The 10,512-nt window shown below is 35.7% G+C and overlaps 1 long non-coding RNA gene across 3 annotated transcripts in view; it reads left to right on the top strand.

Moving 5' to 3' along the window:
• Window positions 1–2,378: 2,378 nt before the first annotated feature.
• LOC104861653 overlaps window positions 2,379–10,512 on the top strand; it is an 18,767-nt gene continuing 10,633 nt past the window's right edge. For 2 of the 3 annotated variants that reach the window (XR_780081.3, XR_780079.3), the window contains exons 1-3: window positions 2,401–2,689; window positions 5,203–5,356; window positions 7,228–7,366. This is a non-coding gene — a long non-coding RNA (uncharacterized LOC104861653). Of the gene's footprint in view, window positions 2,690–5,202; window positions 5,357–7,227; window positions 7,367–10,512 lie in introns of all 3 variants that reach the window. The other variant, XR_780080.2, reaches the window with a different exon arrangement.

The following is a 10,512-nucleotide window of genomic DNA, read 5'->3' as shown; positions in this document are numbered from 1 at the left end:
AAATAGGGTAGAAGGAACAAAACATCTAATTAATCCTCCTCCTTTTCTTTTCCTTTTTTTGGGGTTAAACCTCCATATCTTATGAATTATATCTCTTATGCTGGTTCTGGTTCTCAATTTAGTGTTAAAAATTCGGAATGTTTCTTTAAGTGTGATTAATCTCTGAAATTAGATTAATTCTATTCCAGTACTTTGTGTACTTAGAGATGTATCAGTATCTCCTCCAACATGCCTTTGTTAGTTCCTACTGGATTGAGTGCAGATTCTATAGAGAAATTTGTTTTTCCATTTTACTAACAGTAAAATATAATAAAAGGCAGAGCTAAGCCTTTGATAATTCTTTATCAAGGTCAAGCTTGATTCACAGCCAAAGAATCTCCAGGGAGCATAAAATACTAGCATGGAACCACAGGATTCAGAAGGCTCCTGCTTGAGCAGAGGAAGGAGTTCTTCTAACCAGGCAATTTCCATTGTTTTGTTATATTAGATGATGCATCAGGAGATACACTAGAATATAGCCTAACCTTTATTTGTTGGTGACTATTCCAGTGAAAAAAATTCTAAAGTCAATGGCAGATTTTTCTAGAGCAAAACGTTTCAACCCTTAGCACTACTAACATTTTGGGCCAGATACTTTTTTGTTCTGGGGACTGTCTTCTGTGTTATAGGATATTTTGCAGCATCCCAGGTCTCCACCCATTAGATGGCAGTCATACACCTTTCTCAGCTGTGAACCCCCAGCGTAAATATAGTTATTGCCTCATGTCCCCCGGACATCAGAATGAATCTCGCTTGAGAAATCAGAGGAATTCTAAACGTTCTTCTGAATGGTCATACCTCACGCTCCGAGGGTGTGGCCTACTGATCCTTCAGGAAGCAGCAAATGGAAGGTGTGTTGGTACAGTGGGCTGAATCTCCTTCACCTGAACCCTAAATAGTGAGAGGAGAGCTGGCTATTTGAGAGGCAGCTTCTATCAGCCATGGGATACTGGTGGAATGAGTTTTACTCATTTGCGTGACGGGAATATGAGAGGCAAAATGGAAGAATGTAAAAGCTATCTTATGCTAGCACTGTTCCAGCCCCCAAATATGCCATTCAGTATTTAATATTATCAACAGAATGCTATGCATGATTTATGTATGCATATTCATATTTACATGCATGTATAAATTGTGGTATAATTATAGTCTCATAATTCCCTAGTCACTTCTGTTGGCTGTTTGGGATTTTGCATCTGCTCCAATTGTTCCTTTAATAAATCATTCTCATTGGATAGTCCTTCAATTATTTCTGCCTGGTTGACTGGTGCCTGAATTGGAAAAAATTTGTTTTAGCTATTTTGGAAATACTGACTTGCTCTTTTGAGTTGTACTTGTAGTTAATACTATTACTTCCTGATATTCTATGGCATACAGATGTCAGCCTTTTTCAGGCAATGGACAGAATCATGGGACATATGCAAAACTGTATGCAGGAATTACAAAGAAACTTTGTAGGTAGTAAAAATAAGGTGATGAGTATATTGCTTTCAGTTATTGGTACCCTAAATTGCTGTGACTTTCAAACTATAGTCCACAATAACCAAAACAAAAAAATACCTTACATGAGTAACCTATACATAACAAGTGTACACTCTCTATATGAAACAAAGATTTCATAAAAAAATGACTGTACTCTTTACATTATGTTCTGAGAGTCTATATTTTACTCCATGGTCTAAAAATCCTGGTAATGTCCTACTAAATTTAATTCACAGCCTACAATTTAGACAAAAAACTCTGGTTAATATTCACAATTTTTAAAATTCAGCCTTAAAAACATTTGTTCTGCTGAGCTGCTCTTGTAAATGAACATGTATAAATTTTCATGTTTTCATTCTTTATACCCTGTCTGCTTAAAAGGATTTATAGCACCTATGACATTGCATTTTACTAAACCTCTGAAAACAAATTTCAGGAATGATATTTAGGTACTAGATTAGATCCATACAATCCAAATACAGTACTTTTCAGCTAGTACTAATACTCATACTTTTTTACTCATAATAGTAAAAAAAAAAAATTTAAATAATTTAGTCATCCAGTTTGAATTTATCAATTATTTCAGAATGCTCAAATGAAACTTCTTGGAACATAGCTAATCAGCTCACCATTGACAATATTATAATAAGGTTTAAACTCAGACTATGGGAGTATCACAGGTTTTAAGGACATAGCATCTTTATTTAAATATAAGGTACAAAGACTCAAAGACTTAAGGATATCTGAACAGATCACTTGTTATACTTTACAGAGATTGGAAATTTGTATCAAAAGTGAAGGAGGGGGCTGGGGATTTACCTCAGTGATTCCAGCGCCTGTTTTGCAAGCACAAGGACCCGAGTTCGATCCCCAGTACCAAAAAAAAGTGAAGGAGGCTATGGGGGTGACACTTGGATTGTGTTGGTAGGATGCTGTCCTTAGTAGAACAGATAGCTACTTTTGTTACTTATTTGACCCCTTTTGCATTAATTCTTTGATTTCACCTGACACTAAGTCTATAATCTCTATATGCCTGTAGGATCACCTTTCAGTGGATCCAAGTGGACATTCCTTTTGTTCTTCCTCAGTTATGACTTACTCCAGAATAGGAGATGAGCCACCAAAGGTTGTCCAGGCCTCAACTTAAACCCGTAGGGCTCCAGGAGGAGTAAGTACTTTGCAGACATTCTCAGAGCTTTCCGAAGTTGTGGGGTGATAGATTGCCTACATCACATTAATTGCTACATTTGATTTGGTAAAGAGTGGCAAGATGGCGGCAGAGGCATGGTGGTAAGTGAGGCATTCATCACTGGGAAAACCATTAAAGTTCAGTTGTATTTAGCATATGGTATTTTCTTTGTCCTCTCTGCCCCCAGCTCTGTGAGGATGACTTCTGTTATGTAAATATCTATCAATTGCTTTTATCTTCACATACTGACAAGATAATAATAGGAAACCCTTGGTCCATGAAGTATCCTACCCATAGTCAACTAAATGAAATGTTTCAAGTTGTACAGAAAGGATATATAATGAATAACCATATCTCTGCCCCCAGTTTATTCAAATCATAACATTCTTCTCTATTTGATTCAAGTTGTCTCTTGTTTTGTTTTCTTTTTAAGCAAAAAGTGTTACAGATACAATTAAAGCTTCTAGTATGCTCCTTCCAGGCCCCTTTTCTGTTTGTCAACCTTTTACCTGTGTCTGAAGTTTATCATTATTATGCGTATTTTTATAAGTTTATTGTTTATGTACACATCATGAAACATAATAGATAAGTTCTTCAGATCTCTCAACTTTATATGACTGGGATTATTATTGAATGTGTCCTTGCTCAGTAATAGGCTTCTGAGATTTGTTCAAGTTGATACATATAGTCCTGGTTTCTCTGCTTTTACTTCTATGTATTACTCAAAATATTAATAAAGCACAAATTTGTATCTATTTTTCTGTTGATAGATATTTAAGTGTAACTAACTTTGCACTAATTAATCCTTATGCAGGTCTCTTGTAAGACCTAAGAATGATATTGCTGGGCTGTAGGGTATGTGCACATTCGTCTTTATCTAGAAATTATCAGTTACCATAGTGATCAGAACTGTTGGCTTCTACAAATTGTGGTGTGAGTATTCCCATTCCTCCATTTCCTTATTAGGACTTACAGTAAAATTTTAGGTTTTCCAGACTAAGGAATGTGAAATAATTGTTTAGTTCCCATACACAAACATATAACCTTAACAATACCCTTGCCATAGTTCTGCAAATTCATCATAGATATTTTAATCTTGATTAGCTAAAAGTGACAAAGTCTTACATATATAAAGTTGTCTGAAAATGTTAATCTTTTGCTATCATAAATATTCTAATAATGCTTTCATAGAGTTCACAGTGGGAACAATGAGATTCAGACCCATCCACATGATTGATAAGTAGTTGCCAGCACTGGTAGGAATGTAGCACACTCTTCCATCTATTACATAGTCAAAGACAGTGTTAAGGGCACTGAGTTTTATATAATTAAGTCCTTTTAAAATATTTTATTGTAATTTGGAGAAAGGTTAAATCCTATTCATTATATTTGTCCTAGAAATGTTTACTTTAAACATTTTAGGAAATATCAGAGACCTCTTACTACAATTTTACTGTAAGTTGATAATAGAATTGAATATAGTTACTCTTTTTTTTATAAATATAGTTACTCTTTTTTTAAAAAATGTAGTACTAGGGATAGAATGCAGAGCCTTTGTAAGGAAAGTTAAAACGTTAAGTTGGAAAGGCTTGGGTTAAGGCTTTCGGCTCTCTAAGGCGCAAAATCACTAGTTCACCTCTTCTTTCCCTGGATACCTGGCCAGTTCCCCGGGGAAAAAACAGGGAGGACTTTGTTAAAAAGACCAGATGTTCTTAACATCAAGATGAGGAATGTGATGCATTGCACCCCTCCCGGGCCCCTGGCCAGGGCCTGGTTGGGACTAGACTGCAAGCACATTCACCTTTTTCCGCACCAAGAGTACAGATAGATTTACTACCTTTGTCTAGAGAGCTATATAAGCAGCCCGTCTAGCCCAGGATGCTGCTGCTGTCTTACACCCGGGATTGAGACATGTAGCCTAAGGGACTGCTGAAGATACCCGTGCTGTGTTGCGAGTGATGGACCTAATTCCTCCAGCATTCCGGTGTTGATGCCAGAGAGCCTAAGGGTAGTTTCCCAATAGAGTCCCTCTTGCTGTTAGAGGACTCTCCTCTTTCTTTGTCCTCTCCATGCTTACTTTTGTTTTTTGTATGCTCATATCCTTCAATAAACTTTCGCTTTTGTACTTATTTAAGGCTGGTGGACGTTCTTTTAGCCGATTGAGCCAAATTAATTAGGAGACAGTGCACAGCAAAGGGCAATAAATAAAATTTGTCCTTACAGCCTTCACATTGAGCTATAGCTTCAGATCTTTTTTTGAGATAGAGTCTCTCTAAATGACAAGTTTGGCCAGGTGGGTTTTGAACTTGTGACCCTCCCGCCTCAGTCTCTCACAGTTCCAGTATTACAGATCGGTGCAACAACATCCAGCTAGTTATTTGTTATCTTTGGAGGGGTAGATCTAAAGATTACTTTATTAAATGACAGGATTCTGTGAAATTTAGAAATAAGTTAATTTATATATTATTTTTATTTTATTTTTACGGATGAAGGAAACCAGGAAAGCAGTGAGAGATTCTTACGGTGTACTAGAAAAAATGGCTGTTGGTCATCATATCCATGACTAAGGTCATGTTATTAAAAAGTCGAGGAACGAGAAGACTGGAGATGAAGAGGTCAATCAAGAGTTTATCAATATGAGTGAAAGTAGGTTATTACAAAGATATTCTTTCCTATAAAGTTAAACTATCAGCTACATTTGCAGAACTTGATTGATTTTCATAAGATGTAGGTTATGAAGAACATGTACGAGGAATGCTCTACCAAAGAAATAAAACTGTGGTTTAGTCATTTAACGATGTTTTTACAGTGTTTTGTGACAGTGTGGGGTATGATTTATTTTCTTGATTTATACTTAGAAAATAGAATTTGGCCTGTTGTTTAGTAATATTACCAGTAGGTAAAATGAGTACTGAAGTATTTTTATCAAGGGAGTATACCTGAAAAGTATGAAGAAAGTAAAAATCATGTAGAATGCCAAATCCAAGTAAGAACTAATATTAATTTAATGTTTTTTCTTAATAGTTTTATGTATGTGTTAACACATCATTTTTTTCAAATTAGTGTTTATGTGTAGTATATATGGTGCTTATTATTATTATTATTTGTACGAGGGAAAACTCAGGCCCTTGAGCTGGAGAGTCAGGTGGCTAAACCACTGAGCTAAATCCATTGCCCCATATTGTGCTTATTTTAATTCACCATTCTAATTGTAAAAATCACCCATCATATTATTTTTTTAAAAACATTATAAGTGATAACCTAAATATTACATCATGAATGAGTCACAATTTAAACTATTTTGTATTTTGAAAACTTGGGTGTTTTGTATAGTTTTTAATTCCTGGTGTACCCTAGATAATATATATTTTATCAAGTAAGTCGTTCATTTTCCAGATTTACATTGATTCTTCAATGCTTTTAGGTCTTCCTAATGTTCTAACCCTTCTCATTATAGCTTTAAGTATACTAAAATATAGTAACAATTTAAATCAAATGTTAATTTTAATACTAATATTCAGTTATTTGTATTTTAATTTAAAAGTAAAATTATTGAAATTTAGTCATATTCATCTTCTATTTTCATAATCTATTTTGAGTAATGTCTTATTAAAATAAAAGCTTTAAACTACTATATTATTTTAGAAACAGGAATTCTACTGAAGTAGGTTTGATATATTATTCTTATGCAATAAGATGGAGGCCACAATACCTTCACCTTTATTTGTAGCCTTTGTAATTTTACAATCTAAACCTACATTGACTATTTCACATTAAGTAACATGTTGAAAAAAATTTTAGTTCAGGAACACATTATGATAAGGGAAGTCTGAAAGTACAGGAGCTGTCATCTACGTTTATTGCTGTTATGGAAGTTACATTACTTAAAACTTCCATGACACCCTAAACTGGCAGGCCCGAGTTAGTATCTTATCTTTGGAAATTGACTGTAGAGCTTATGCGGTAGGGTTAAACAGGAGGATGATGAGGTGAAGAGGGATGCTAGCCACAGAAGGAGCATCCCAAGCCGGGCATGGTGGTGCCCACCTGTAATCCCAGCACTCGGGAGGCTGAGGCAGGAGGATCGCTGTGAGTGCAATTGCAGCCTGGGCTACACAATGAGTTTCAGGTCAGTCGCAACGACGTAGTGAGACCCTGTCTGAAAAAAAAAAAAACCCAACAAAAAAACAACAACTAAAAGGAGCATCCCACTACAGGAACACCACTGTGAGATGATTCAGATTCAGATCATGATTGAGTGTGATTGGGTCAACCAGTCCATTGGGTAGAACAAAGTGATATCCAGACAGGTAGTGAAAACCAGATCATCAGTAGGAATAGGGGAATAAAATATAGGAGTGGGAATATTATCCTAACTGAAAAAACAGCGTCCTACCTCTGTCTCGAAGGTAAGCTGAAGAAAACACCAGGCCAGCATGCAGTAGGAGGGAAAGCAAGGCACTTACTGACAGTTGATACCTACGTACATATTCTCTTTACTTCTGTATTTAATGTAGGTGATGCTCATGCATTTGACGATGAGTGGCAAAGTGAGATTCTGAAATACAAACAAGGGAGACGATGGCACAATCTAGAAAACGCTAGAATGCAAAGTGTCGGTCAGGAGAATTCTGAAACCAGAGAACTCAAAAGAAGGTAAAAGTTGTCGAAATGTTATGTTATGTAATATCTCTATGAAGGTTACACATATTTAATGTGTATTAGGTATTTTGGAAAAATTTTGCAAAAGCTTTAGCTTCCCTTGGAGTAGCTAGGGAAAATAAATGTCTTGAAAAATATATTAAAACAAGGCATCATTATACATTTCGTACCATTGTGGAATTATAAATTAATTTGGCTCTTTGATAAAAATGGAAAATAATAGCTATTCCTATTGAAATGATACTCCAGAGAGACACAGCCTAGCCAGACCTTAAGACGGAAATCTATTCCAAGATATAAGAAACTGGAGGGTTACAACAGAAGGTTGAGACCATTACAGAAACATGGGTAAGTGGGTATCAAGTAAATCAGAAGTCTGTGCAGGATTACATGTGCTAATATCTTTTATTTGGGGTTTTTTTCTTTTTAGTCTTTGAGGGCAACCACTTTTACTGGGATAACATGGAATCTCAGTGTTGTTTTGATTTGTGTTTCCCTAATGGCCAAAGATGCTGGCCATTTTTCATGTATCTATTAGCCATTTGTACCTCTTCTATTTTTGAATGAATCTTGTTTTTAGGAGCACCTAATTTTTTAGGTGTTATTTTTATGTATTGTAGGTATCAGTCCTCTGTCTGAAGAATATCTGGCAAAAAGCTTTTCCCCATTCTGTAGACTGTCCCTTCTCCATGCTGATTGTTTCTTATGCTGTGTAGAAACTTAAATTTGATAGAATCCCATACGTCGATTCTTGGAATTATTTCTTGTGCACTCGGGATTTTTTTGTTCGGGAAGTTCTTGCCTGTGCCAGTGAGTATAGCACACCCCTGATCCAGTCACTTCCCACAAGCCCCACCTCTGAACACAGGAGGCTTTTGGAGGACAGTCTAGATCTAAACCCTAACACTTAGTTTTGGTGTTGGGTAATGCTGGCTTCAAGGAGTGAATTTGGCACTGTTTTTCTTTCCATTTCATGGGGAAGTTTGAGAAGTATGGGCATTCATTTTTCTCTCAAGTTCTGGCAAATTTCAGCAATGAATACATCAGGTCCTGGGCTTTTCCTAGGTACTATACTTTTATTACTGCCTCAATCCATTTCACTGACTACTATCAGACTACTCAGGGCTTTTATATCTTCTTAGTCCAACTTTGGTAAGTCAAGTGTCTAGAAATTTATCCATTTCTCCTAGATTCTTCAGTTCATTGGACTGCAAGTTTCCAAAATAGTTTGTTATAATCCTCTGGATTTCAGCAATACCTGTTGTGATTTTGTCTTTTCACTTTTCTTGGTTTTTGTTTTTGTTTTTGAGACAGGGTATCACTATGTAGTTGAGACTGCCGTGGAACTCACTATGTAGTCCAGGCTGGTCTCGAACTCACAGCGATCCTCCTGCCTCAGCCTCCTGAGTGCTGGGATTACAGGTGTGTGCCACCATGCCCAGCGTGTTTTGCACTTCTAATTGCATTGAGATGGATATTTTTTTCCATTGCTAAATCTGGTTAAAGGATTTTTTTCATTTTATTTATACTTTGAAAGAACCTATTTTGTGATTCATTCATCCTTTATTGATATCTGCTCTGATCTTTACAGTTACTTTCTTTCAATAGTTTTGGAGTTTGGATTGCTTTTGTTTTTCTAGGCCCTTGAGATGCATCAACATTAGATTATTCAGTAATAGTCTACTTTTCTAATGTAGGCACTCAGAGCAACACTTCCCTCTTAAAAGTCCTTTATTGTGTTCCACAGGTTTCAGTGTATTGTACTTCAGTAGTCACTTGAGTCTAGGAATTTTTCAGTTTCTTCCCTGATTTTTTTGGTAACCCATTGATTATTCAGGAAAGTATCATGTAATTTTCATGTGTTTGTGTAATTTGTGTGGTTTTTTTTACTGTGGATTTAGTTTTATTCCACTGTGATATCATAGGATGCAAGAGGTTATTTTCATTCTTTTATATTTATTTAAGTGTATGTGAAAAAATGGAAACAAAGTCTTTGTAAATAGGGAAAGGTAAAGAGGGTGAAGAGAGGGCAGGGGTATGGGAAAAAACAAGGACCAAGATATATCATGTACATGTATCCTGTAAAGGCACAAATCCCAATCATAAATGTAACTATTGTTTGCATTAAATGTACCAGTAAACTTAAAGGAAAAATACATAAGTAAATATACTTTATAACCTAAGATGTTCTATTTTAGAGAAAGTACCATGGGCTGCTGAGAAGTATATGCACTATGCAGCTTTTAGATAAAGCACTCAATAGCTCTTTGTTAGGTCCTTTTGTTAAGGAGAATGGTTTGACTCTAATATTTCTTTGTTGAATCCTGTTTGGTTAACCTATTTGTAACAGCTATTAAATTCCCACACTATAATTGTATTGATCTCTGCTGATCCTTTTAAGTAAAGAAGTTTTTGTTTTATGCAATTAAGTATGCTGACATTTAGTGCATATATATAATGTGTATATTTGTAATTGTTATCTCTTCCTATTGACTTCTACTCACTACCAATATGTAGTGGCCTTTTGTCTCTTTTCATCAGTTTTGGCTTGAAGTCCACTTTGTCTGATATTAGGATAGTTATTCTTGCTTGCTTCTGGGCACTGGTTTGCATGGAGTTTTTTTTTTTAATTGAGTTTATTGGTACATTTCAGGGATACAGTACAGTTACATTCATTGTTGGGATCTCGTACCTCCACATGACAAGTCTTGATTCTCATTTTTTCCCCTTACCCCTGCCCTCCCTTCACCCCCTCCTCCCCTTCCCATCTACAAACACTTTATTTTCATCTTTTCATTATCTCACATTTTTTTCTTTTTCCTTTTTACTCTTCCCCACCCATCCCACCTTCCCTACACCTTTAGCTCCTTTCTTCCTATTTCTAAATGTCAGGAATCTTATTAGAATCTTATGCATTGTTGCAGATTATTCACACCAGGGAAACTATTTGGTATTTACACATGTGTGACTTATTTATTTCACTTAGGAGTATGTCTTCAATATGTATCCATTTTCCTATGAATGAATCTATTTTCTCGTTCTTTATGGCTGAGTAATATTCCATTTTATAGAAAAACCACAACTTCTTTATCCAGTTTCCAACGGATGGGCAAATGGGCTGTTTCCAAGATTTAGCTATT

This window comes from Fukomys damarensis, unplaced genomic scaffold, assembly GCF_012274545.1.
Source record: "Fukomys damarensis isolate Sample0158 unplaced genomic scaffold, DMR_v1.0_HiC HiC_scaffold_37, whole genome shotgun sequence".
In the NCBI taxonomy this organism is placed as follows: domain Eukaryota; kingdom Metazoa; phylum Chordata; class Mammalia; order Rodentia; family Bathyergidae; genus Fukomys; species Fukomys damarensis.
This window is presented reverse-complemented; position numbering and strand designations above follow the sequence as displayed.